Source organism: Manis pentadactyla, chromosome 7 (genome assembly GCF_030020395.1).
Source record: "Manis pentadactyla isolate mManPen7 chromosome 7, mManPen7.hap1, whole genome shotgun sequence".
NCBI classification, from domain to species: domain Eukaryota; kingdom Metazoa; phylum Chordata; class Mammalia; order Pholidota; family Manidae; genus Manis; species Manis pentadactyla.
Genome location: NC_080025.1, coordinates 57,213,388 through 57,238,745, shown reverse-complemented (window position 1 = coordinate 57,238,745; position 25,358 = coordinate 57,213,388). Strand labels below are relative to the sequence as shown.

The following is a 25,358-nucleotide window of genomic DNA, read 5'->3' as shown; positions in this document are numbered from 1 at the left end:
CAGAGCCATTCCGACCAGCAATTCATCTCCACCTGGGAGCTTCTGCACTGGATTTTTACTCCTGAGAACCCAGCTGGCGCCTCATGTCAAACCAAGCTTCTTGATTTCCGTATTGTTAGTGTTATCCATAGAGTACCTTAAAGCCTTTTTTCCCCCAAGGTGTTCTGCATTTATTTGTCTCTGTAAAGACTCATTTGAAAAAGATTCCATCCTTTGTATAAACAGACAAAGACTATCTGAAAATTGTAATTTTCCCTAGAGAGGTGACAAAGCCTTCCTGTACACATGTTTGCTGACATCCGGGAACTCAGAAGGATCAGGAGTCAAATCCTCTGAGGAAATCTAGCTACAGCTGAAAGCAGGCGGCCATGAACTTGCTAATCAAAAAGCCAAATTGCAGGAGTGGCCCTCAAAACCCTGCCTCTACCTGCTGTAGGGGTCCTCAGGAGGGCGATGGAATCATTTCATCCTTCATCAAAAACCACATTTAGTTTTTATCACCTTGTTTTATTCTGCCCAGAACTAAAGGTCCGTGAGGACACCTTCTTAGCCATGCTCTCCTGCCACTACTCATAGAGATTAGGAACCTATTCAAGAAGCAAGCAGGTTGGGATGCAACGAAGCCGACTCAGCCCTGGGGTAACTAGAGAGAGCAGCAGATAGATGCCTGCCGTCTTGCAGAGGGGAGTGGAGTCCCTGGAGGCGGCAAGAGCAGAGGCCTCTCACAAAAGCCACTGTAAGCTTCGTGGGCCAGCCTGCGGGAAGGAAGGAGCACCCAAGCGATGCGAGAGAAGCCTTGCTCAGGCCCGTCTGTAGTGCTGGAGAAAGATGCCCAGGACACCGTGGCACAATGCCAGCTGAGGGAGAGCACAGGGGCCAGGAAGAGCTTAATCTCAACTAGGAGAGCGGCCAGGTTCACTGAGGCCACATTAAAGATCGTGAGAGGATACTGAATTACCATCAGATTATTTATTTCTATAAGGTGGTTACCTACAGAACTACATGGCATAGCGACAAACATTTTCATAGAGAATTCTGTGTCACTCTAATTAATATATTAATAAGGTTGTATTAATTGTTATCTTTTGTTCTCCTTTTCTTGTTATTGTGGTTAAGATGAGAAACTTAAGGAGAGGGGCAGAAGATGGCGGCGTGAGTAGAGCAGCGGAAATCTCCTCCCAAAACAACATATATCTATGAAAATATAACAAAGACAACCCTTCCTAGAATAAAGACCAGAGGACACAGGACAATATCCAGAACACATCCGCACCTGAGAGAACCCAGCGCCTCGCGAAGGGGGTAAGATACAAGCCCCGACCCCGCGGGACCCGAGCGCCCCTCCCCCCCAGCTCCCGGAGGGAGAAGAGCAGGCAAAGCGGGAGGGAGACGGTGCCCAGGACTGCCGAACACCCAGCCCCAGCCATCCGGGCCAGAGTGCAGGGCGCTCGATACTAGGAAAACAGGGCAGCAAGAACAGTGAGCGGGCACTGGAGGCTGGGCGACAGAGGACATAAGAAAAGCGCGCGACCATTTTTTTTTGCTTTTTTGCTGTTTTGTTTTGGCGAGTGCTTTTTCGAAGTCTTAAAGGGATAGGGACCCCAATACTAGGGAAACAGGGCAGAAAGACCGGTGAGCAGAGGCCTGAGGCTGGCACCGCAGAATAAAGAAAAACGAACGACCACCTTTTTTTTTTTTTTTTTTTAATTAAAAAAATTTTTTTTTTTTTTTTTTTTTTTTGGTGGGCGTTGTTTTGTTTTGGCGGGTGCTTTTTGGAAGTCTTAAAGGGGCAGGGCGGGTCACGTAATCCAGAGGTAGGGAATCCGGGATCTCTGGGCACCCTAACCCCTGGGCTGCAGGGAGCAGGGAGGCCCCTTACAGAGATAAATAGCCTCCCAGCCGCTCCTGCTCCAACGCGACTCCACCATTTTGGAGTAGCTGCCCGAGCCAGGCCACGCCCACAGCAACAGCGGAGATTAACTCAATAGCAGCCGGGCAGGAAGCAGAAACCCTGTCTGCGCGCAGCTGCGCAGCACAAGCCACTAGAGGCCGCTGTTCTGCCAGGAGAGGAGGGCCACAAACCAACAAGAAAGGAAGTCCTTCCAGCCGTCACTCGTCCCAGTTCTGCAGACTATTCCTATCACCATGAAAAGGCAAAGCTACAGGCAGACAAAGATCACAGAGACAACACCAGAGAAGGAGACAGACCTAACCAGTCTCCCTGAAAAAGAATTCAAAATAAGAATCATCAACATGCTGACAGAGATGCAGAGAAATACGCAAGAGAAATGGGATGAAGTCCGGAAGGAGATCACAGATGCCAGAAAGGAGATCGCAGAAATGAAACAAACTCTGGAAGGGTTTATAAGCAGAATGGATAGAATGCAAGAGGCCATTGATGGAATTGAAATCAGAGAACAGGAACGCATAGAAGCTGACATACAGAGAGACAAAAGGATCTCCAGGAACGAAACAATATTAAGAGAACTGTGTGACCAATCCAAAAGGAACAATATCCGTATTATAGGGGTCCCAGAAGAAGAAGAGAGAGGAAAAGAGATGGAAAGTATCTTAGAAGAAATAATTGCTGAAAACTTCCCCACACTGGGGGAGGAAGTAATCGAACAGACCACGGAAATACACAGAACCCCCAACAGAAAGGATCCAAGAAGGGCAACACCAAGACACATAATAATTAAAATGGCAAAGATCAAGGACAAGGAAAGAGTGTTAAAGGCAGCTAGAGAGAAAAAGGTCACCTATAAAGGGAAACCCATCAGGCTAACGTCAGATTTCTCAACAGAAACCCTACAGGCCAGAAGAGAATGGCATGATATATTTAATACAATGAAACAGAAGGGCCTTGAACCAAGGATACTGTATCCAGCACGACTATCATTCAAATATGACGGTGGGATTAAACAATTCCCAGACAAACAAAAGCTGAGGGAATTTGCTTTCCACAAACCACCTCTACAGAACATCTTACAGGGACTGCTCTAGATGGGAGCACTCCTAGAAAGAGCACAGCACAAAACACATAACATATGAAGAATCGAGGAGGAGGAACAAGAAGGGAGAGAAGAAAAGAATCTCCAGATAGTGTATATAACAGCTCAATAAGCGAGCTAAGTTAGGCAGTAAGATACTAAAGAGGCTAACCTTGAACCTTTGGTAACCACGAATTTAAAGCCTGCAATGGCAATAAGTAAATATCTTTCAATAGTCACCCTAAATGTTAATGGGTTGAATGCACCAATCAAAAGACACAGAGTAACAGAATGGATAAAAAAGCAAGACCCATCTATATGCTGCTTACAAGAAACTCACCTCAAACCCAAAGACATGTACAGACTAAAAGTCAAGGGATGGAAAAACATATTTCAAGCAAACAACAGTGAGAAGAAAGCAGGGGTTGCAGTACTAATATCAGACAAAATAGACTTCAAAACAAAGAAAGTAACAAGAGATAAAGAAGGACACTACATAATGATAAAGGGCTCAGTCAAACAAGAGGATATAACCATTCTAAATATATATGCACCCAACACAGGAGCACCAGCATATGTGAAACAAATACTAACAGAACTAAAGGGGGATATAGACTGCAATGCATTCATTCTAGGAGACTTCAACACACCACTCACCCCAAAGGATAGATCCACTGGGCAGAAAATAAGTAAGGACACGGAAGCACTGAACAACACAGTAGAGCAGATGGACCTAATAGACATCTATAGAACTCTACATCCAAAAGCAGCGGGATATACATTCTTCTCAAGTGCACATGGAACATTCTCCAGAATAGACCACATACTAGGCCACAAAAAGAGCCTCAGAAAATTCCAAAAGATTGAAATCCTACCAACCAACTTTTCAGACCACAAAGGCATAAAACTAGAAATAAACTGTACAAAGAAAGCAAAGAGGCTCACAAACACATGGAGGCTTAACAACACGCTCCTAAATAATCAATGGATCAATGACCAAATCAAAATGGATATCCAGCAATATATGGAAACAAATGACAACAACAACACAAAGCCCCAACTTCTGTGGGACACAGCGAAAGCAGTCTTAAGAGGAAAGTATATAGCAATCCAAGCATATTGAAAAAAGGAAGAGCAATCCCAAATGAATGGTCTAATGTCACAATTATCAAAATTGGAAAAAGAAGAACAGATGAGGCCTAAGGTCAGCAGAAGGAGGGACATAATAAAGATCAGAGAAGAAATAAATAAAATTGAGAAGAATAAAACAATAGCAAAAATCAATGAAACCAAGAGCTGGTTCTTCGAGAAAATAAACAAAATAGATAAGCCTCTAGCCAGACTTATTAAGAAGAAAAGAGAGTCAACACAAATCAACAGTATCAGAAACGAGAAAGGAAAAATCACGACGGACCCCACGGAAATGCAAAGAATTATTGGAGAATACTATGAAAACCTATATGCTAACAAGCTGGGAAACCTAGGAGAAATGGACAACTTCCTAGAAAAATATAACCTTCCAAGATTGACCCAGGAAGAAACAGAAAATCTAAACAGACCAATTACCAGCAACGAAATTGAAGCGGTAATCAAAAAACTACCAAAGAAGAAAACCCCCGGGCCAGATGGATTTACCTCGGAATTTTATCAGACATACAGGGAAGACATATTACCCATTCTCCTTAAAGTTTTCCAAAAAATAGAGGAGGAGGGGATACTCCCAAACTCATTCTATGAAGCTAACATCACCCTAATACCAAAACCAGGCAAAGACCCCACCAAAAGAGAAAACTACATACCAATATCCCTGATGAACGTAGATGCAAAAATACTCAACAAAATATTAGCAAACCGAATTCAAAAATACATCAAAAGGATCATACACCATGACCAAGTGGGATTCATCCCAGGGATGCAAGGATGGTACAACATTCGAAAGTCCATCAACATCATCCACCACATCAACAAAAAGAAAGACAAAAACCACATGATCATCTCCATAGATGCTGAAAAAGCATTTGACAAAGTTCAACATCCATTCATGTTAAAAACTCTCAGCAAAATGGGAATAGAGGGCAAGTACCTCAACATAATAAAGGCCATCTATGATAAACCCACAGCCAACATTATATTGAACAGCGAGAAGCTGAAAGCATTTCCTCTGAGATCGGGAACTAGACAGGGATGCCCACTCTCTCCACTGTTATTTAACATAGTACTGGAGGTCCTAGCCACGGCAATCAGACAAAACAAAGAAATTCAAGGAATCCAGATTGGTAAAGAAGAAGTTAAACTGTCACTATTTGCAGATGACATGATACTGTACATAAAAAACCCTAAAGACTCCACCCCAAAACTACTAGAGCTGATATCGGAATACAGCAAAGTTGCAGGATACAAAATCAACACACAGAAATCTGTGGCTTTCCTATATACTAACAATGAACCAACAGAAAGAGAAATCAGGAAAACAACTCCATTCACAATTGCATCAAAAAAAATAAAATACCTAGGAATAAACCTAACCAAAGAAGTGAAAGACTTATACTCTGAAAACTACAAGTCACTCTTAAGAGAAATTAAAGGGGACACTAACAGATGGAAACGCATCCCATGCTCGTGGCTAGGAAGAATTAATATCGTTAAAATGGCCATCCTGCCCAAAGCAATATACAGATTTGATGCAATCCCTATGAAACTACCAGCAACATTCTTCAATGAACTGGAACAAATAATTCAAAAATTCATATGGAAACACCAAAGACCCCGAATAGCCAAAGCTCCTGAGAAAGAAGAATAAAGTAGGGGGGATCTCACTCCCCAACTTCAAGCTCTACTATAAAGCCATAGTAATCAAGACAATCTGGTACTGGCACAAGAGCAGAGCCACAGACCAATGGAACAGACTAGAGAATCCAGACATTAACCCAGACATATATGGTCAATTAATATTTGATAAAGGAGCCATGGACATACAATGGCGAAATGACAGTCTCTTCAACAGGTGGTGCTGGCAAAACTGGACAGCTACATGTAGGAGAATGAAACTGGACCATTGTCTAACCCCATATACAAAAGTAAACTCAAAATGGATCAAAGACCTGAATGTAAGCCATGAAACCATTAAACTCTTGGAAGAAAACATAGGCGAAAACCTCTTAGACATAAACATGAGTGACCTCTTCTTGAACATATCTCCCCGGGCAAGGAAAACTACAGCAAAAATGAGTAAGTGGGACTATATTAAGCTGAAAAGCTTCTGTACAGCAAAAGACACCATCAATAGAACAAGAAGGATCCCTACAGTATGGGAGAATATATTTGAAAATGACACATCCGATAAAGGCTTGACGTCCAGAATATATAAGGAGCTCACACGCCTCAACAAACAAAAAACAAATAACCCAATTAAAAAATGGGCAGAGGAACTGAACAGACAGTTCTCCAAAAAAGAAATACAGATGGCCAACAGACACATGAAAAGATGCTCCACATCGCTAATTATCAGAGAAATGCAAATTAAAACTACAATGAGGTATCACCTCACACCAGTAAGGATGGCTGCCATCCAAAAGACAAACAACAACAAATGTTGGCGAGGCTGTGGAGAAAGGGGAACCCTCCTACACTGCTGGTGGGAATGTAAACTAGTTCAACCATTGTGGAAAGCAGTATGGAGGTACATCAAAATGCTCAAAACAGACTTACCATTTGACCCAGGAATTGCACTCCTAGGAATTTACCCTAAGAACGCAGCAATCAAGTTTGAGAAAGACAGATGCACCCCTATGTTTATTGCAGCACTATTTACAATAGCCAAGAATTGGAAGCAACCTAAATGTCCATCAATAGATGAATGGATAAAGAAGATGTGGTACATATACACAATGGAATACTACTCAGCCATAAGAAAAGGGCAAATCCTATCATTTGCAGCAACATGGATGGAGCTGGAGGGTATTATGCTCAGTGAAACAAGCCAAGTGGAGAAAGAGAAATACCAAATGATTTCACTTATCTGTGGAATATAAGAACAAAGGAAAAACTGAAGGAACAAAACAGCAGCAGAATCACAGAACTCAAGAATGGACTAACAGGTACCAAAGGGAAAGGGACTGGGGGAGGATGGGTGGGTAGGGAGGGATAAGGGGGGGAGAAGTAGGGGGGTATTAAGATCAGCATGCATGGGGGGGTAGGAGAAAAGGGAGGGCTGTACAACACAGAGAAGGCAAGTAGTGATTCTACAACATTTTGCTATGCTGATGGACAGTGACTGTAAAGGGGTTTATAGGGGAGACCTGGTATAGGGGAGAGCCTAGTAAACATAATATTCGTCATGTAAGTGTAGATTAGTGATACCAAAAACAAAGCAAAAAAAAAAAAAAAAGGGCAGTTCCTGTGTGGTAACCTCCAACGAGTTCTACACAAGGGTATAAAGGGCATATAAAAGTGTAGGCAAAGGATCTGCTTGTGTTTATACAGAGGATCAAAGCCTAATTGGGCTACCCCGAAAATGAACTAAGATACGATATGAAAAAGAACTTCCAACATCTGCACTCTCTGGAAGACTCATGCCAGAAGATGATCATCAAAAAACCCCAACAAAGATCCACGCACTGCTACAGCTGTAGATGCACTCATCCCACCAGTTCCTGGACTTGCCATGGGAATGAGGAAGGAGATATCTAAGCTGGCCTGTGCATACAGTAAAACAACAAATTTGACTGGATCTATACTGTTGGAACTCAACCAAGAATTTGGAGAAGTGCAAATTGTAGCGCTCCAAAGTCTTACAACTACAGACTATTTACTGTTAAAAGAACATATGGCATGTGAACAGTCCCCAGGAATGGGTTGTTTTAATTTGTCTGATTTCTCTCAGACTGTTCAAGTTCAGTTGGACAATATCCACCATATCATAGATAAGTTTTCACAAATGCCTAAGGTGCCTTAATGGTTTTCTTGGTTTCACTGGAGATGGCTGGTAATTACAGATATGCTTTGGTTATGTAACTATACTCCTATTATGTTAATGTGTGTGCGCAATTTAAGTAGTAGCTTAAAACCTATATATGCTGAAGTTACTCTACAAGAAGATATGTCAAAGAAATAATCAATCTTCCCATGTTTTCTTCCGCCTGCTACTTCTATAGCTTTTCTTCTTCCTTCCTAATTACAACCCTTAAATAGAATTCGTGCCTCATATCAAATTTACCGAGTATCATAACTCCTCCAAGTGGTAAAGATACCTCAAGACAAATGCTGGGCATAGAAGCCACAGGGCATAAATATGCAAAGAAGTAAAAAGCTAACCTTTTCAAACAATAAGGCTTCCCTCTCACTTACCAACTTCACATTTCCCTGTTTGGCCCCGGAAGATGACTGGTTAGCCAGAGACGGGTAAGATTCCTCAAGGGAGGAACAACCTAAGACAGGCACAGTTGCAGGGGGGCCATCAGGTGAGAAATTGGGGATCAACAGAGGTGAGGCTTAGAACCTCACCCCCCCGTTCTGAGAGAAATCTTCTGCATACATGGATGTTTTATTGCCCTAGTCTAGCTTGGATTAACACATAGTCTACAGGCACACACCTGATCATCTACATTTGCTCTCTTACAACACTAAACTATGTTTTCTACCTTTATCTTGTATCTACCTACCACTTCAGCATTTTATTAAAAATAATAATAATAAAGAGAGAAATGTGGTATCCACATATAAATCAAGTATAAAAACCAAATGAGTATTCATATTTGAACTGACTGTTTATAGTTCATAATGCATGAGCAAAACCGAAAGTTTCTGTGATGACTGCCCTTGTACTGTTCACTATGTAACTTATTCATTATGTAAGAATTTGTTCTACATGTAAGAACTTGTTTGTTATGCCTCAGAAGATTGGAGACTGACGAAAATTAGGCTTGGGGTGGATTAATGATTGTGCATTGAGCATTGACTCCCCTATACAGAATTTTATTGTCGTTAACAACCATTTGTTCAATAAATATGAGAGATGCCCTCACAAAAAAAAAAAAAAAAAAAAAAAGGACAGACTTCCAATGGTAAAATAAATAAGTAACCGGGATGTAATGTATAGCATAAGGAATATAGTCAAGATATTGTAACAGCTTGGTAGGGTGATAGCTGGAACCTAGAATTATGTATATAAATGTTCTACCACTGTGTTGTACACTTGAAACTAATGTAATGTAATACTGTGCGTCAACTACCCTTCAATAAAAAATAATTATTTATTAAAAAAAAAAAAAAGATGAGAAACTTAAGATGAGAACTACCATCTTACCAAACTTTTAAACAACAGAGGATTAAAAACCCTAGGGGTCACAGTGTGCAGCAGACCTCTAGGACTTACTCATCCTGCATGGCTGAACTGTGACTCTCCAACCAGCATGTGCTTTCCCACTTCTTCCCTGCCCCTAACCCCTGCACCTGGCGGCCACCATTCCACTCTCTACTTTTATGCGTCTGACTCCTTCAGATTCCTGGAATCATGCAGTATTTGTCTCTATGACTGACTTATTTTACTTAGCAGAATGTTTTCCGGGTTATTCCATGTTTTTGCATATGCAGGATTTCTTTTTTAAAGGCTGAATAACATTTCATTGCATATATATATGCACACTCCATATTTTCTTTATCCACTCATCCATCAATGGACATTTAGATGGTTTCCATATCTTGGCTATTGTAAATAATGCTGCAGTGAGCATGGGAGTGAAGATATGTCATCAAGATCCTGATTTCAATTCATTTGGATATAGACCCAGGATTGAGATGGCTGGATCATATGGTAGTTCTCAAATTTTTAATTTCTGGAGGAAATGCCATACTGCTTTCCTAAATGGATGTATCATTTTACATTCCCACCAACCCCGTAAAACTCTTCAGCTTTCTCCATATCCTTGCCAACACTTGTTATTTTTTGCCAAACAAAAACAAAAGTGATAATTATGAATGATTAACACACTCACATTGGGCCAAAGAAAACTGTGGCACAGTAAAACCATGATCAGGGAGGAAACACATGCATCTTGTGGAGACCAGCTAATGCAGAGCATGGAGGTGAGGGGGCTGGTGTCTTCTTTCAGCTACGGCCAGGGCCGGGAGCCAAGAGGTCCAAGTCTGTTTGAACAAAGCCACAGAGCAACTGCTGGTGGGAACCAACTTCAGGCTCTGGAGAAAGCCCTTCAAAAGCAAAGGATTTGCTCTCATGCAGGGCATGGGATTTTGAAGGCATATTTTGACTGTGGCAATGGTTTTGTATTGACATGAAGGAAAAGGGGAGTAAGAAGAGGGTATTTTTCCAGAGCACCAGCTAAAACTTCAGTAACCTGCTTTTATAAACCAATCAGACACACAGCGTCCTGTTCCTTCACAAAAAAGTTTCTCTTAGATGATTAGGCCACCTTATGAAATGGATTTGAGGTTTAAAATGCAGTAAAATCTAAGTGGGCTCACTTGCAACAGCCAGACTTCTGTGTCCATCTGGGCCCTCCCTTTCACCCTGGTTTTCCTTGGATTTGCTGCAGCCAGGCTTTCCCACTGTGAAAAAGAAACTCAGAGTATTTTCTTTGCCTAGGTGCTTATCCTTCGAAAAAGTCAGTTCCATTTCCAAGAATAACCTTTCCCCCGGATGAGGGGAAGCCTGTAGTTTTTGAGACTCTCCTGGCTTCCTTTAAGTTTTGGCAGACATCCTGGTGTGCTTTGAGGCCACAGTGCACTGAAGAAGTGGAGAAGAGAGAGACTAAAGTGTTTTGTTAAGGCTGTGGCAAACTAAGGTCAATGACTCACTGTACGTGGTCCTGCAGCCCTCCAGTCCGTGTGACATGCAGATTTCAGTGTTCATGGCTGATTTGCTGTGGATATAATTTAAAATCTCCCAAGTGCATGGCATGTGTATGACAGATATAAAAACTATCTCTAAATGGAATGAAAACTAATTGAGATATTCAAAATGATCATTGTTAGGCTGGAGAAAGGAAAAACAAGGACATGCCAACAGAACAGAGAGATGCATAAGAGGAGAACAGACCAGACCCCAAAGTCCATGCCATATATGGAAAGGGGACAGCTCTCCCCGAATTCCATCCTGATGTGCCAACTAAGACCCGGATGTCAGCCTCCTCCCTCTTGGAAGGAAAAAAGTTTCTAGTTGACTATTATGTCACCTTTAGCCAATCATACCTCTCAACACCCCCCCTAAGGTAGTTTGCCCACTCCTCCCCCTCCTAATCCCTTATAAGTGCCCCACCTCCCTAACTCTGTGTGACTTCTCTGGCCTCCAGCAAGAAGGCCATAGAACCTCACCCGGGGGTATTTAAACAAATTACCTGGCCCTTTGTTGCCTCTCTTTGCCTGCTTATTCCAGCTAGAATTTATCTTACAATTATAAAATATTATACCGGTGATTCTATTTTTTTCCTCGTATAAGTTCTCAGCAAAAGTTGCAACAATCCAAAGGAGAATTTTCAGTGTTTCCCCAAAACCACAGCTCCTTCTTTCGTGGAACATAATGAAGGACAAATGTCCGAGGATTATTCTCTGGGAAACACTGTTAGAATGGATGACCGTAAACACAAATAAATACCAATGTAAAAATGTTTCTCTGAGTTAATGTTTCAAGAAATTAGATAACATCTCCAAGTGAAACAGTCAATGCAAGACATATAAGAAAGCCTCGAGGTAACTGTGAAAAATTCACTTAGAATATCTCTTTCCCTTGTGATCCTCCAGAGAACTTAATCCATATGTCTATCAATTTTCCATTAAATCCTTCCTCTAATATCACAAAATCTTTGTATCTTTTTGTCCTGAGTTAAGAAGAAAAGTAGAATATTATCAGGTGATGTAAGCTGGAGCATCTTAAAGGGTCTCTATCAGCACCAAATCCATTGAAATTCTAAGTAAAATATCTGAAAGCACATCTTCAATGATACTATAAAACCACAAAATACAAAAATTTCAATGTGAAGGAGGGAAACCAAGAAAGCACAGCGTGAACAGTGTCCCTCTTTCCCTTGCATATCTACAGATGCTCTCAGCTTCCTATAATCTTGTGGCATAGAGTTTATAATCTCGAAGTACTGAAAGATTTTCACTTCTTCCTTCATTTTATGTAAAGCACCCTCCTTCCCACTCCTTCCCATGTTTTTCTCCTGTATTGTGTTGCTAATTCATCGGTCTCCTCTCAGTGTAGGTTGCTCAAAGGCAAGATCAATATCATCCACAATAACATCTTCATGGCTCAGAGAGTAAACTCAAAGAGAAAAGAAGTTTCAAAATCTTTTAACTTAAGTGGAATATTCTCCCAAAACTAACTTTCTAATATAAAATGCACAAGGGAAAAACTTCTTCCCGCTAAACAAGGGGGAAAAGCTGTTCAGCTTTCAGTGTACGATTGTACGGAATCATAAAGTGCATTCTCTCTGCAGCTTCTAAAACTCTCGCCCTGATACGAGTTGACAGAAAACAATGACAAAGTAAGAACAAAGCCTGGAAGCAAATATCACACACCAGCTGACTGACCTTGGCCGTCTAGAGGTGAGGGCGCAAAGGCATTTCTGTCCCTGGCGCTGAGTGAGGCCGCACCGGCAGGCAGGCGGGCTGCCCCGTAGCACCCCTTTAGGCACAGGAAGCGCTGAAGAGGCGCGAGGCGGCTGGGGGAGGGGACAGGCCTCCACCGGGCAGCCCGGCGGACACTGACGGCAGCCCGACACTCGACCTCGCGACCCCTTCCTAGGACCGGCGGCCGCCAGCGCCGCGCCCCTCACTTCGGATCTCCTCCAGATGCCGCACCCGCAGCTCGTCTGCGGTCTTCACCTCAGGGCTGTAGCTACCCCGGGTAGCCGCCAACCCCCAGCCGCAGGCACACAGCGCCGGGCCCACATCGCGCCCGGACTCGTCCAGGAGCCCGGCAGCCTCCACCCGGGCTCGAGCCGCGCACAGAAAGCGGCCACCAAGGAACGGCGGAACCCGCCGCCATGGTGTCTGTTTACGGGCTGAGCCTGCGGCTATTGCCCCGCCCCCGTCTCGAGCGCGCCGCCGCGCGCTCGCCCAGCCCCGCCCCCCAGGCCTAGCGGTCGCTCCAGGTCCCGCCCCCGTAGCCCCCCGGAGCCACCCCGACAGAGCACACAGGGCACCGCCCCCCGCTCCCCTCCCCCCTCCCTCCTCCAGGCCCTGTGGCTTGAGCTGCAGGTTCCCAGGCCCCGGCGGCCCTTACCTGGCAAGGCATCTATTGGCTGTCCAGCAAAGGCAGGAGAAAGCACTCCTCCAAGGCTGTGGAATGGCTTCGGTTCTGCAAGAATCCCCAGAGGGAGGCGCCTCCCCTTACTGGATGCTGTGTCCTCGGGTCCAGCGTTAGCTACAAAGCTGAACGAGAATGTGAGGTATCGGTTGAACTGACAGTAGCACCTGTGCGTGGGACCCCGCTTTCCTCTCGTACAGAGGTGCCACGGGTTATCCGCTAAAGTATCTACGAACGTAAGCGGTGCTTACTGTACGGAGTTCAACAAGAGGGCAACAGCAAATAAAGGGTCCTCAGCCCTCCAGCTCCAGCAGGTGGGATGGCCCTTCCCAGCCAAGTGTACCAGAAAGGCGCCAGCGTCCTGCCAAAGGGGCTCCTGGGCCAAACCGTATACTGAGGTGTGCTCCTCCCTCATCCAGAAACGAGGAGTATCAGCTTAAGGTGCTCATCAGAGCCTGTTGTGTGGAATTTTCTTCTACCTAGCTGTTATCAAATTTCAACCAAGAAAAGAGAGTCTCGCATTATTGTTGGGAAATATACTGCTATGAACACACGCCCACTGCTACATACATTTCTGCTATTGTACACTGACTACATTTTTCAGTCCTACATCTATTGTGTAGGGTTGATAAGTGTGTAAAGCACTTGGCCCCAGGAAATGGGAAGAGACTTGATAATATTAACTACTGTATAAACTTCCTTCTTAGTCTGTTCCAGACATTAAGATTTGTTACTTAATTGTCAGAAAAATTGAAAGGTGGTATTATTACCCCCATTTTGCAGATGAGGACAGTGAGATTAAGTTACTTACCAAACTGCAGCAGTTAAGTGCTAAGCAGGAATTTATACACTGATATATCTGACTGCAATCCCCGTGTTCTTAATCGCTGTTTTGTACAGACTTTGAATAAATCTAAGGTCCAATAAGTTTAATTCCCTTTGGTTCCATTCTACTTTTCAGTAAAAGACGTGAGCCAGGAACAAACAGTGTAAGCCAGGAACAGTGAGTATCAATTTGGGAAAAGAATTAAGGCTGTTGTTGGGGGTATTCTATTACGATTTGGGACTCTGGCCTCTGGCCATCTCTCTGGCTAGAAGGAAAGCCTGCCTCTGATGTGGCCCAATGGCTACACCAGCGTTTGTTGTACACAGGGCAAAAGACAATGTGGGCTGTAGCCTGTCAGGGGGCTTGCCACTGACCTTTGAAGAAGTCAGCAGAGCCCTGAAGGAGTGCCTTCTGTGCTCCAAGAGGGACTTACACCAAGTCCCACAGCAACATGGGGCAATAGTAAGGGGGCCAGTATCCCTTGTCAGGTGCCAAATAGACTATATTGGGCCTCTGCCCATATCAGAAGGATATCAGTATGCCATGTCTTGTGTGGACATGACTACTGGACTATTGGTTGCTTTTCCTGCACATTGTGCATATCAGCAAACCACCAAGAGAGGTCTAGATCTTCTCTTTGCAGCCAATGGCTGGACGGAGGTGATTGAAAGTGATCAAGGCACCCATTTTGCTGGACATGCAGTACAAGAATGGGTGCAGCAATTAGGAATAAAGTGGAAATTTCATGTACCATATAATCTTGCCGGGGCAGGCGATTGAGAGGTACAATGGTTTGTTGAAATCTGGCCTGAAGTCAGACAGCAATAGCCTACAGGGTTGGTCAGTTCGCCTATGAACAGTGCTGCGGCTTTTGAATGAGAAGCCACGTAAAGGAGCTTTGAGCCCTGTGGATATGCTCACACACCTTGCTGCCTCTCCTATACAATTGTACGTCCAAACCAAAGAAGTTATTGAAGCCAGGATATGGCCAGCGGGGCAACATTCTGCTGCCAGCCCCAACTTCATTAAGTCTTCGAGACACTGTTGAATGGACCTGGCCCTGGACATTTCGATACATGGAGCAGTGATGGCTGGCCCTTCTGGCACCTTGGGGGAAAGGCCTGGAAGCTGGCTTCCTGTGTATTCCTGGAATAACAGCTGAATGGCCGCAAAGGTCACGGTAGTGTACCCAAACATCCAGGAGGTAGGAGCATCTTGCGGGGAAGTTTTATCTTTATGACCAGTGCATGTACCTCCACCAGCCCTATATATCGACCCATCTGTAACTCCCACAGGGAGGGGGGTGAACGTGTCATATACTAGACCAGGACGAGATCCCATTCCTGCCACTGTTTTATCACAAGACCATTCTCTTGCATGTATCCTACCTGATGGACAAGATTTGCCTATGCTGGTGTCATTAAAACATGTATCTTATCACCCTTAATGTTATTTTCTCCTACAGTCCTCATGGCCTGAATGGCTCCCCCTGTGCAGCTGCTGCGTGATGATTGCTCTGAACCCTCGGCTACTGCCTGCCTATGGAATGGACCAGCTATGGACTGAATCTGCATAGGACTTTGAACCTAGCTGAATCCTCCAGCTTGAGGACTGTCAGGATTTTATTGCTGTTGCTATTGTTGTGTCATTAGTCTGGTCACAGTGCTCCGGTTTTCTTGCCCAGGGACTATTGCAGAAAAAGGGGAACAAGTAGATTATAAAGTGAGATTTCTGGAGGGTTGGCCTGTGGGTAAAATTGCAGTATTTCCAGAATATCTCTCCTGGTTTTGGTTGGTACATTTGCATATCTTCAGGGGTGGAGAGAAATTCATCTCCATGTCAATGGGTAATTACTTGGGCAACTAAGGGCATGTCTGAACCTGAGAAGTTAAGGGGAGGGGCTTGCTTGCTTGCTTGCTTCTTGTGGAGCAGGGAAGAGAGATGGCACTGGACTGCAGTTTGTAAACAATAAACAGATTTTAAACTTTATTTCTCCCTTTGACTGATTTCAGTTTTCAGAGGTATTTTGCCCTGGGAATTCCTCTCCCCAGAATTACACATAGTGACACAAATCATTTTATGTCCGCACCACCCACACAACTATCACAAAATAGTATAGAAAGTGCTCTGAAGAACAAAGAGCTTCTCTGCCACCAATACCGCACACTGGGAAATTGGCTCTTCTGCATAACTTCCTGTCCTAGGAGATGTACGCACAGCTTCATTCACAGAGAGTCGGTAAAGGATGGGAGACTTACCCGCGTGTTCCCACCCAGCAGCAATGAGCTCCCAGTGTTTGGACAGTCTCCATATCCAGGAGAGAATTCTCCTCCCTGGGCGGTGGTCCTTCCCAGGCTCAGACTGAGGGGAGCGAAGGGTGCGGGGCAGCGCTTCAAGCACCCGCACCACCCAGGCATGGAGCCCATGGGAGCCGTGCAACCCTGCCGTCTGAGACCGGCCTACCCCAGCTCCTTCAGAAACTCTAATGGTCTCCCATACACCTTTGGAATTCAGTGCAGTTGTTTTATATGTAACATTTTTTGAAAGTCACTATTTTCATTAAACAGCTGAGTGGATGCAACATGGCTACTATATTCATCTTTTGCAAGCACAAAATGTCTATTATGTGAGGAAGAAGTAAACCACAGTCTTTAAAAATTAGGCTATCTGCACTCTGCAGGTAGGTGAATGGAGGAAGATTGACTAATGCCTCTACTGTCGCGTAGAAAATATGAACACTGTAGAAAATCTTTTTCAATTATATCACAAGACCCTGTATGTATCTGCAACTCTTCATTGAGCAACAACTCAGATCAGAAAAAGTGGAACATCTTTGATGATATTCAGAAACAAAAAAGCTTTGGGGAGAAAGATGTGATTTTCAGTGTCTAGAGGGGCAAACCCATACCCAGAGGCGATCTCTAGGGATAGAGCCCCCTGGGTGTTCCTGCACAAGTCAGTGTCCACCAGGATTCCTTCCTTTTATCAGAAGATGTGAATCACTGTAAGAAACAAACAAAATGGAACCAAGCCAGAGGAGGCAGGGATGGAAGGGATAAGACCTGTAAGTCTGGGGACAGGAAATCCTGTGGCAAAATACCTCTAAAAACAGTCAAAGGGAGGAATAAAGTTTAAAACCCATTTATTGCTTACAAACTGCAGTCCAGCGCATCTCTTTCCCCTTCTCCAGAAGAAGCAAGCAAGCAAGCAAGCCCCTCCCCTTAACCTCTCAGGGTAAATACCCTCAGTTGCCCTGGTTATTACCCACTGACATGGAGATGAACTTCTCTCCACCCCTGAGAATATGCAAATGCATCAAAGCCAAGCGAGATATTCTGGAAATGTTACAATTTTACCCACAGACCCAGTCCTAGAGCTATGGTTTTCCTCGGGGTTCAGCTGTGACTGACACCTGTGCTTGATCATTTCCATTATATGAATGAAAGCAGGTTTGATTTGTGTCTTTTCCATTTACAGCCAAAAGAATCCCAGCTCTGTTCATCAGATGTGTTTCTGAAAACTCAGACCTTTATATGGTGACCTCCTATTTCAATTTTTCAGTAATATACATTTCACTTTCAAGAAAAGGAGAAAGACTTGAAAGCTTTCTTTCTCCCCAGAATTATTCTAGGATTTAAAGTAATGAACAAACTAAATAGATTAAGTACACTGGGTTGATATATCCTCTACATATACCATCTAGCTTAGTATTAGAATAGCCAGCAGTCTCGGTTTATCTAGTTCCTTAACATGTACAGTTAGATCTCTTATATGAGATCTTTCTTTTTTCTTAATGTAGGTATTTATGAACTTCCCTCTTAGAACTGCTTTTGCTGCATCTCACAAATTTGAGTATGTTGTGTTTCCATTTAAATTTTCTCCAAGGTATTTTTTAATTCTTTTTCAATTTTTTTGACCCACTAGTTGTTCAGAATTGTTTAATTTTCAAATATTTGTAAACTTTCCAATATTCTTGTAATTGATTTGTAATTTCATACCAATATTGTCACAGAGACCCTTGTTTGGTACTTTTAGAGAACTCCATGCCTTTCGGATTCCTCAATATTTACTTCATGATATTAGTAAAAATATAATACATTGGAATCGTGAGGTTATTGTCAGAATCATTAGATTATTACCCATTCATTTTAGTAAGTAAGAAAATATTTACTAAAGGGCTTTCATAAGCCAGAAATTGGACTAGTTGGTGAGAATCCAGAAATGAACAGAGAGCTCTTAGCCTAGTGTAGTTTTAATTTGAGTGATGATTATACTAAGGTGATCTCTGTAATACTGCTCCATCTCCCTCCCTCCTGTATCCTGGCTGAGTGCTGTATCCCGGTGGCTGTGCGCTTTTATAGTGAAGCTACACTGGATCCCTGTGATAGCATCATTCCTTGATTATGCATAAGAACAAGTATATGGTGAGAAGTTCCTTTGTCGTGCTCCCTGTGAACTGTCCTTGGCAATGGAAGGATGGAAGATTGTTCCCTCACACTAGAGAAATACATGAGCATTTTTGTCAAGGTGATTTACTCTTGTACCTTACCCATAAAGGCAACATGAAGTCATCAGGGGACACTAATTTAGCTCTGTGGAAATATAAATGGAGTGTTAATAGAATGGGAAATTAAAATACATTTTGATTTTATATTACCTATATTTTCATTTTATTCTTAAATTGTTTGAGAAGAGAAAGACACCAGAGATTATACTTCATTCAGAAAAACCCCTGAGCCAAATGGCCACACACTCTTGGAAACATCCCTGACAGTGTCCCAGGTAGCAAAGTCTAGACCTGGAGAAGAACAGGAAATGATAGAGGACAAAAGATTGGAACACACAGCATTTCTGTTCATGGAAAATGTTAATGGGACAGTCCTTGAGGGTGAATCTTTGAAAGCATTGGATTTCCATAATCATCAAAAATAATAATTGGGTCATGAAGTAAAATGAGAAATGACAAGAGTGAATGAATAGGGTAAAGAAATACTGTTTTAACTGGCATCCATTGCAGAAGATTACCAAAGACCCTTGGAGAAGCTGGGGTCTGCTGGCCTTGAATTCCCCTGAGCCAGAGCTGCAGCCCTCCCTCCAGCCCTCAGCTCCAGGACTCCAGGGACAGGGTCCCTGGCCCCTGTGGCAGGCTGCCTCCCTGGCTTGAAGGCCCATGGGAGAGAGACTTGACCCTGACCTGCGGCATAGCCCCTAGCCATTCAGAAGCTACTTCAGGCTTCCTCCCTGTAGGGTGAACTAGAAAAAATTGAACAAAACCCTCTCCCAGGGGAGTCAGGGAACACATGACTGTCTTGGCCTCGGGTGCCTGCTGAGGACCGTGTGACCAGGGCACTGTCTACCCTGGATCTGGGCCTGCATTCACTCTCCCTGCGGGGCTCTCTGCTGAACAGTAAAGAGATCCTAGAAGCCAGGGAGGAGAATGGTGTGGCCAGAAACAGAGAACATACATGTGAGCCAGTCATTAGCACTGAGCTGCCCTCCCAGACAGCCAGGAGAAAGCCTGTGCCAGGACCGTGAAGCTCAAAAAAAGCGTTTCCGAAAAGTTTCACAGTTTCTACATAAAGCAAAACAAGGTCTTTTGATTCAAACAGGATTAAGGAATATTATGACACATATGTCCATCTTATATATCATGAAGCCTCCGACAATGCCTAGCTAGGAAAAGATGAATAAGATGTTATTTGTTTGGCTTAACCCAAAGTTTGTCAAAGCTCTTTGACCTCAGAATCTTTTGGAAAGACAGTATTCTTTATTGTGCACTGATGTCACTCTACATAGATCACGGTCCAGCATCACCAAGTCACTGTCACCTGTTAGCTGGAAGATCATAAAATGAAGATTCACATCTGTGTAAAGAGAATGAAAGTAGACAACTGTTTACTTTTCAGATTCTACACATTTTTCAGGTTATGTTACTTTTAAATAAATAAGCCTACCTACCTTCATAATAATTCCACTTTTAAGCTATTTCCCATATTTATTGTCATGAGAACAACACAGTACATATTTGCTACACTGGGAGCTTAGATGTTAGAGTTTCCTTTCAAGGTCCCTCAGATTGGAGGAGGTGTTCTTAAACGCCATGGTTCTGAGCAGCAACCTCTGGGCCTTCCTGAAACTCAGGGGCTTTGCTTCTTTCTGTAAAGGGAGTGGAAGGTTAGCTCCCTGCCCTCATTGTTTAGTTCTTATGGCATGTGTCCTGGAGTGGAGTCTCTCTAACAAACTCAGCTCACTAGTAAACTCAGGCAGATCACTGTTATGGCTGAATTTTGTCCCCACACCCAAATTTCTTATGTTGAATCCCTAATTCCCAGTAATTCAGAATGTGAGTGCATTTGAAAAGAGGGTTTTGGAAGAGGTAATTAGAGTAAAATGAAGACAGTGTGACTGTGTCCTAATCCAGTATGACTGGAAACCTTATAGGAGGAGATGAGACAGACTGAGCAGGAAGCCCTGGAGGGGGGCCTCAGGGAAACCAGGCCCTGACATCTTGGCCTTGGACTTCCAGGCTCCAGCACCGTGAGCATGTACGTTTCTGCTCTTTAAACCACTAGGTCTGCGGGATTTAGTTACAGCAGACCCAACAGACCAGTGGAACTTCTCTGAGGGGGAAAAACTCACACGCTTTGTTTTTCAAGTAGGTGATTTTAATACTGATTGCTTCTCCCTTGAGTTTATAGAAGGCAGGGGTAAGCGTTACCCTAGTGTGTGCCTTGTGCTCTATGAAACACAGCTAGTTCATGAACACCTGTCAGCTGGAGATGATGCTGTGTGTACGCCTGGGCAGCCAGGGGACTGGAACAGATGGGAGCACCTCCATCAGAGAAGCAGCTTCCTGGGTGCGCTGAGCCTGACACCAAAGGCCACAGCCTGGGGACCTGGGGACAGCCACAAGGCCTGGGGGCCCACAACAAAGTTCTGAAGGAAGAGTATTATTAGCTAGGCCCAGAGGCATCATTTTCCTCCCATTACTGCTCTTCTGTGAAAATTCTTCCAGATACATATTTTGTCCTCAAATATAGTGTTGGACAACTTCCATGCTAGAAAGTGACTGCATCATCCCTCCAGACTGTGTTCCACAGCAACTAGTTTGTTAAAATCAGTGTGAGACCTGTTTTAAGTAAAAATCTACTTTAAATCCAAATTTGTAACATATCCCAAATATCATGTAGAGAGTCTTTTATCTATAGATTAAAAATCATTTCCTTTTCAGCAAAATGTTTTGATGTAAACATTTTTTAAGATGAGAGGGATCTAGCTTTTGATATGCATTTTGTCTGAGTATATATAAATGGTAAAAATATTTATAAGATTTGCACTTGTGAATCTTACTAAGAATAAAATACAGATGCCCACAGAGTCTGGAAATATTAGTAGTATCTTTTTAATAGATTGATCCCTCTAAAGGTGCAAGCTTATTCCATGAAAATTAAATGCACAAATCATCTGAGGCAATATATGACCGACGAATGTGCTACAACTGATGGGAATACTGCTTTAATGCACACGGTTCAGTGTAGTTTTGCACTGCTTACTGAAGTATCACTTGCTAGTGAGGAACAGCACATTCAATGTGATATAGCAATAAGTTAATTGTGGATATTTTTCATGTTTCCAGACTTTCTGGCCACCTTAAGTGACTTTACCTCAAAACACTGAAGAAGAATCATTTTTTAAAATCCTGTTAAAATACTCACCTTGCAAAGGATATTTCTGCATGAACTTTTTCCTTTTCCTTTTTGTTCTGATCAGTCTACCTGCATTAGTAGCACTCTAAAGAAAACATCTGGTAGAATATTAGATGGATCCATGACCATACTTTATTCCCTTATGATATTACTGAATCATAACACAGTAAAGTAGAAAAATGAATAGTTATAATTTTTTTAAATGATGGGGAAATAGAAATATTGAATTTATTGTTGAATAGGCCAAAAGAGCTCAGTTAGCACTGTTCTTCTTAGGGAAAGGACTGTGATGGATGCTGTCATACCAGTGGGTAATCTGAGAGACCTACGTGTGACCCAGGTTTGACAGCCAGTCATCATTAGCAGAGATTTATGATGGCAAGGATAGCAGGCTGCTGATGAGCAGTGAGAAATATGTAGTTTTGTCAAAGTGCACCCTTTGGAAAGTGCCAGACGTATAAGTGGGGCCTTACATTCATTATTATAATACATACATTGATTAAATATATGCTGTCTTCAATTCAAATAATACGATATCCCTTCCTCAATAATTTTATTAGGCCATATTAATATCTTAAGCATATATTAACTAATATGTTTTGTAATATTTCAAAACTATTTTAAAACAGTGTGTCCTTATTAGCCATGTAATAATATAAAAGGGATGACTGCTTTTGTTAGAAAACATACATTTCATAGAGTGATTAAAAAATGAACCCTTCTAACCAACCTGCCAGTTTAAGTATGTTAGTTGAGCATTAGGACTGTGTCATATCCTGGAAATATGGATGGTAGTGTCATTTTCACTCATGACTACATTTTAAGGAATAATAACAAGTATAATTTTGCCAAATGATCCAATAGGAATATTACCAGGAATTTGTCTTATTCATGAAAAATACTCACAATTGTTCACTTGTTCCAAAATAAACCCCACAAGTCTGATGCCAGGTGTTCTGAGCTGAACAACATGATAGTTATGTAGCCTCCGGGAGGCCAGTGTGAGTCCAGATGCTTCTTTCCTGGTTCATTTCATTCTCAGAGTCCATTAGCTGTGCATCTTTTGTAAGCTTCCAAAGTAAATAATTTTATATTAGTAACTAATATAATAAATGTGTCTCAAGCCTTGTCCCCCAAAAAATGAAAAATGTGACAATGTTGCCATTTGACGGAATAACTAAAACTGGACAAGTAAGATATTTTTTCTCATTGGCAACTGAATGTTTCACTTGTGTTTAAAAGTTGTGCTTTGCAAGTGAATGAAGACCTGTGGAACAATTCATTTTGCAAATCTACATGTGGAGAGGGGAGGGGCAGAAGATGGCGGCGTGAGTAGAGCAGCGGAAATCTCCTCCCAAAACAACATATATCTATGAAAATATAACAAAGACAAACCTTCCTAGAATAAAGACCAGAGGACACAGGACAATATCCAGACCACATCCGCACCTGAGAGAACCCAGCGCCTCGCCAAGGGGGTAAGATACAAGCCCCGGCCCCGCGGGAGCCGAGCGCCCCTCCCCCCAGCTCCCGGCGGGAGAAGAGCAGGCAGAGCGGGAGGGAGACGGAGCCCAGGGCTGCCGAACACCCAGCCCCAGCCATCCGGGCCAGAGTACAGGGCCCTCGATACTGGGAAAACAGGGCAGCAAGAACAGTGAGCAGGCACTGGAGGCTGGGCGACAGAGGACATAAGAAAAGCGCGTGACCATTTTTTTCTGCTCTTTTGCTGTTTTGTTTTGGCGAGCGCTTTTTGGAAGTCTTAAAGGGATAGGGACCCCAATACTAGAGAAACAGGGCAGAAAGACTGGTGAGCAGAGGCCTGAGGCTGGCACCGCAGAATAAAGAAAAACGAACGACCACCATTTTTTTTTTTTTTTTTTAATTAAAAACTTTTTTTTTTTTCTTTTTTTTTGGTGGGCGTTCTTTTGTTTTAGCGGGTGCGTTTTGGAAGTATTAAAGGGGCAGGGCGGGTCACTTAATCCAGAGGTAGGGAATCCGGGATCTCTGGGCACCCTAACCCCTGGGCTGCAGGGAGCAGGGAGGCCCCTTACGGAGATAAATAGCCTCCCAGCTGCTCCTGCTCCAATGCGACGCCACCATTTTGGAGTAGCTGCCCGAGCCAGGCCACGCCCACAGCAACAGTGGAGATTAACTCCATAGCAGTCGGGCAGGAAGCAGAAACCCTGTCTGCGCGCAGCTGCGCAGCACAAGCCACTAGAGGCCGCTGTTCTCCCAGGAGAGGAGGGCCACAAACCAACAAGAAAGGAAGTCCTTCCAGCCGTCACTCCTCCCAGTTCTGCAGACTATTCCTATCACCATGAAAAGACAAAGCTACAGGCAGACGAAGATCACAGAGACAACACCAGAGAAGGAGACAGACCTAACCAGTCTCCCTGAAAAAGAATTCAAAATAAGAATCATAAACATGCTGACAGAGATGCAGAGAAATACGCAAGAGAAATGGGATGAAGTCCGGAAGGAGATGACAGATGCCAGAAAGGAGATCGCAGAAATGAAACAAACTCTGGAAGGGTTTATAAGCAGAATGGATAGAATGCAAGAGGCCATTGATGGAATTGAAATCAGAGAACAGGAACGCATAGAAGCTGACATAGAGAGAGACAAAAGGATCTTCAGGAACGAAACAATATTAAGAGAACTGTGTGACCAATCCAAAAGGAACAATATCCGTATTACAGGGGTCCCAGAAGAAGAAGAGAGAGGAAAAGAGATGGAAAGTATCTTAGAAGAAATAATTGCTGAAAACTTCCCCACACTGGGGGAGGAAGTAATCGAACAGACCATGGAAATACACAGAACCCCCAACAGAAAGGATCCAAGAAGGGCAACACCAAGACACATAATAATTAAAATGGCAAAGATCAAGGACAAGGAAAGAGTGTTAAAGGCAGCTAGAGAGAAAAAGGTCACCTATAAAGGGAAACCCATCAGGCTAACGTCAGATTTCTCAACAGAAACCCTACAGGCCAGAAGAGAATGGCATGATATATTTAATACAATGAAACAGAAGGGCCTTGAACCAAGGATACTGTATCCAGCACGACTATCATTCAAATATGACGGTGGGATTAAACAATTCCCAGACAAACAAAAGCTGAGGGAATTTGCTTTTCACAAACCACCTCTACAGAACATCTTACAGGGACTGCTCTAGATGGGAGCACTCCTAGAAAGAGCACAGCACAAAACACATAACATATGAAGAATCGAGGAGGAGGAACAAGAAGGGAGAGAAGAAAAGAATCTCCAGATAGTGTATATAACAGCTCAATAAGCGAGCTAAGTTAGGCAGTAAGATACTAAAGAGGCTAACCTTGAACCTTTGGTAACCACGAATTTAAAGCCTGCAATGGCAATAAGTAAATATCTTTCAATAGTCACCCTAAATGTTAATGGGTTGAATGCACCAATCAAAAGACACAGAGTAACAGAATGGATAAAAAAGCAAGACCCATCTATATGCTGCTTACAAGAAACTCACCTCAAACCCAAAGACATGTACAGACTAAAAGTCAAGGGATGGAAAAACATATTTCAAGCAAACAACAGTG

General features: G+C 43.1%; 1 long non-coding RNA gene across 1 annotated transcript in view; it reads right to left on the bottom strand.

The window, feature by feature from the left end:
* The window catches only part of LOC130684263 (uncharacterized), a 32,394-nt gene extending 19,363 nt beyond the window's left edge, over window positions 1-13,031 (bottom strand). The window contains exon 1 of the long non-coding RNA XR_008998458.1: window positions 12,537-13,031. This is a non-coding gene — a long non-coding RNA (uncharacterized LOC130684263). The remainder of the gene's footprint in view (window positions 1-12,536) is intronic.
* Window positions 13,032-25,358: the final 12,327 nt, after the last annotated feature.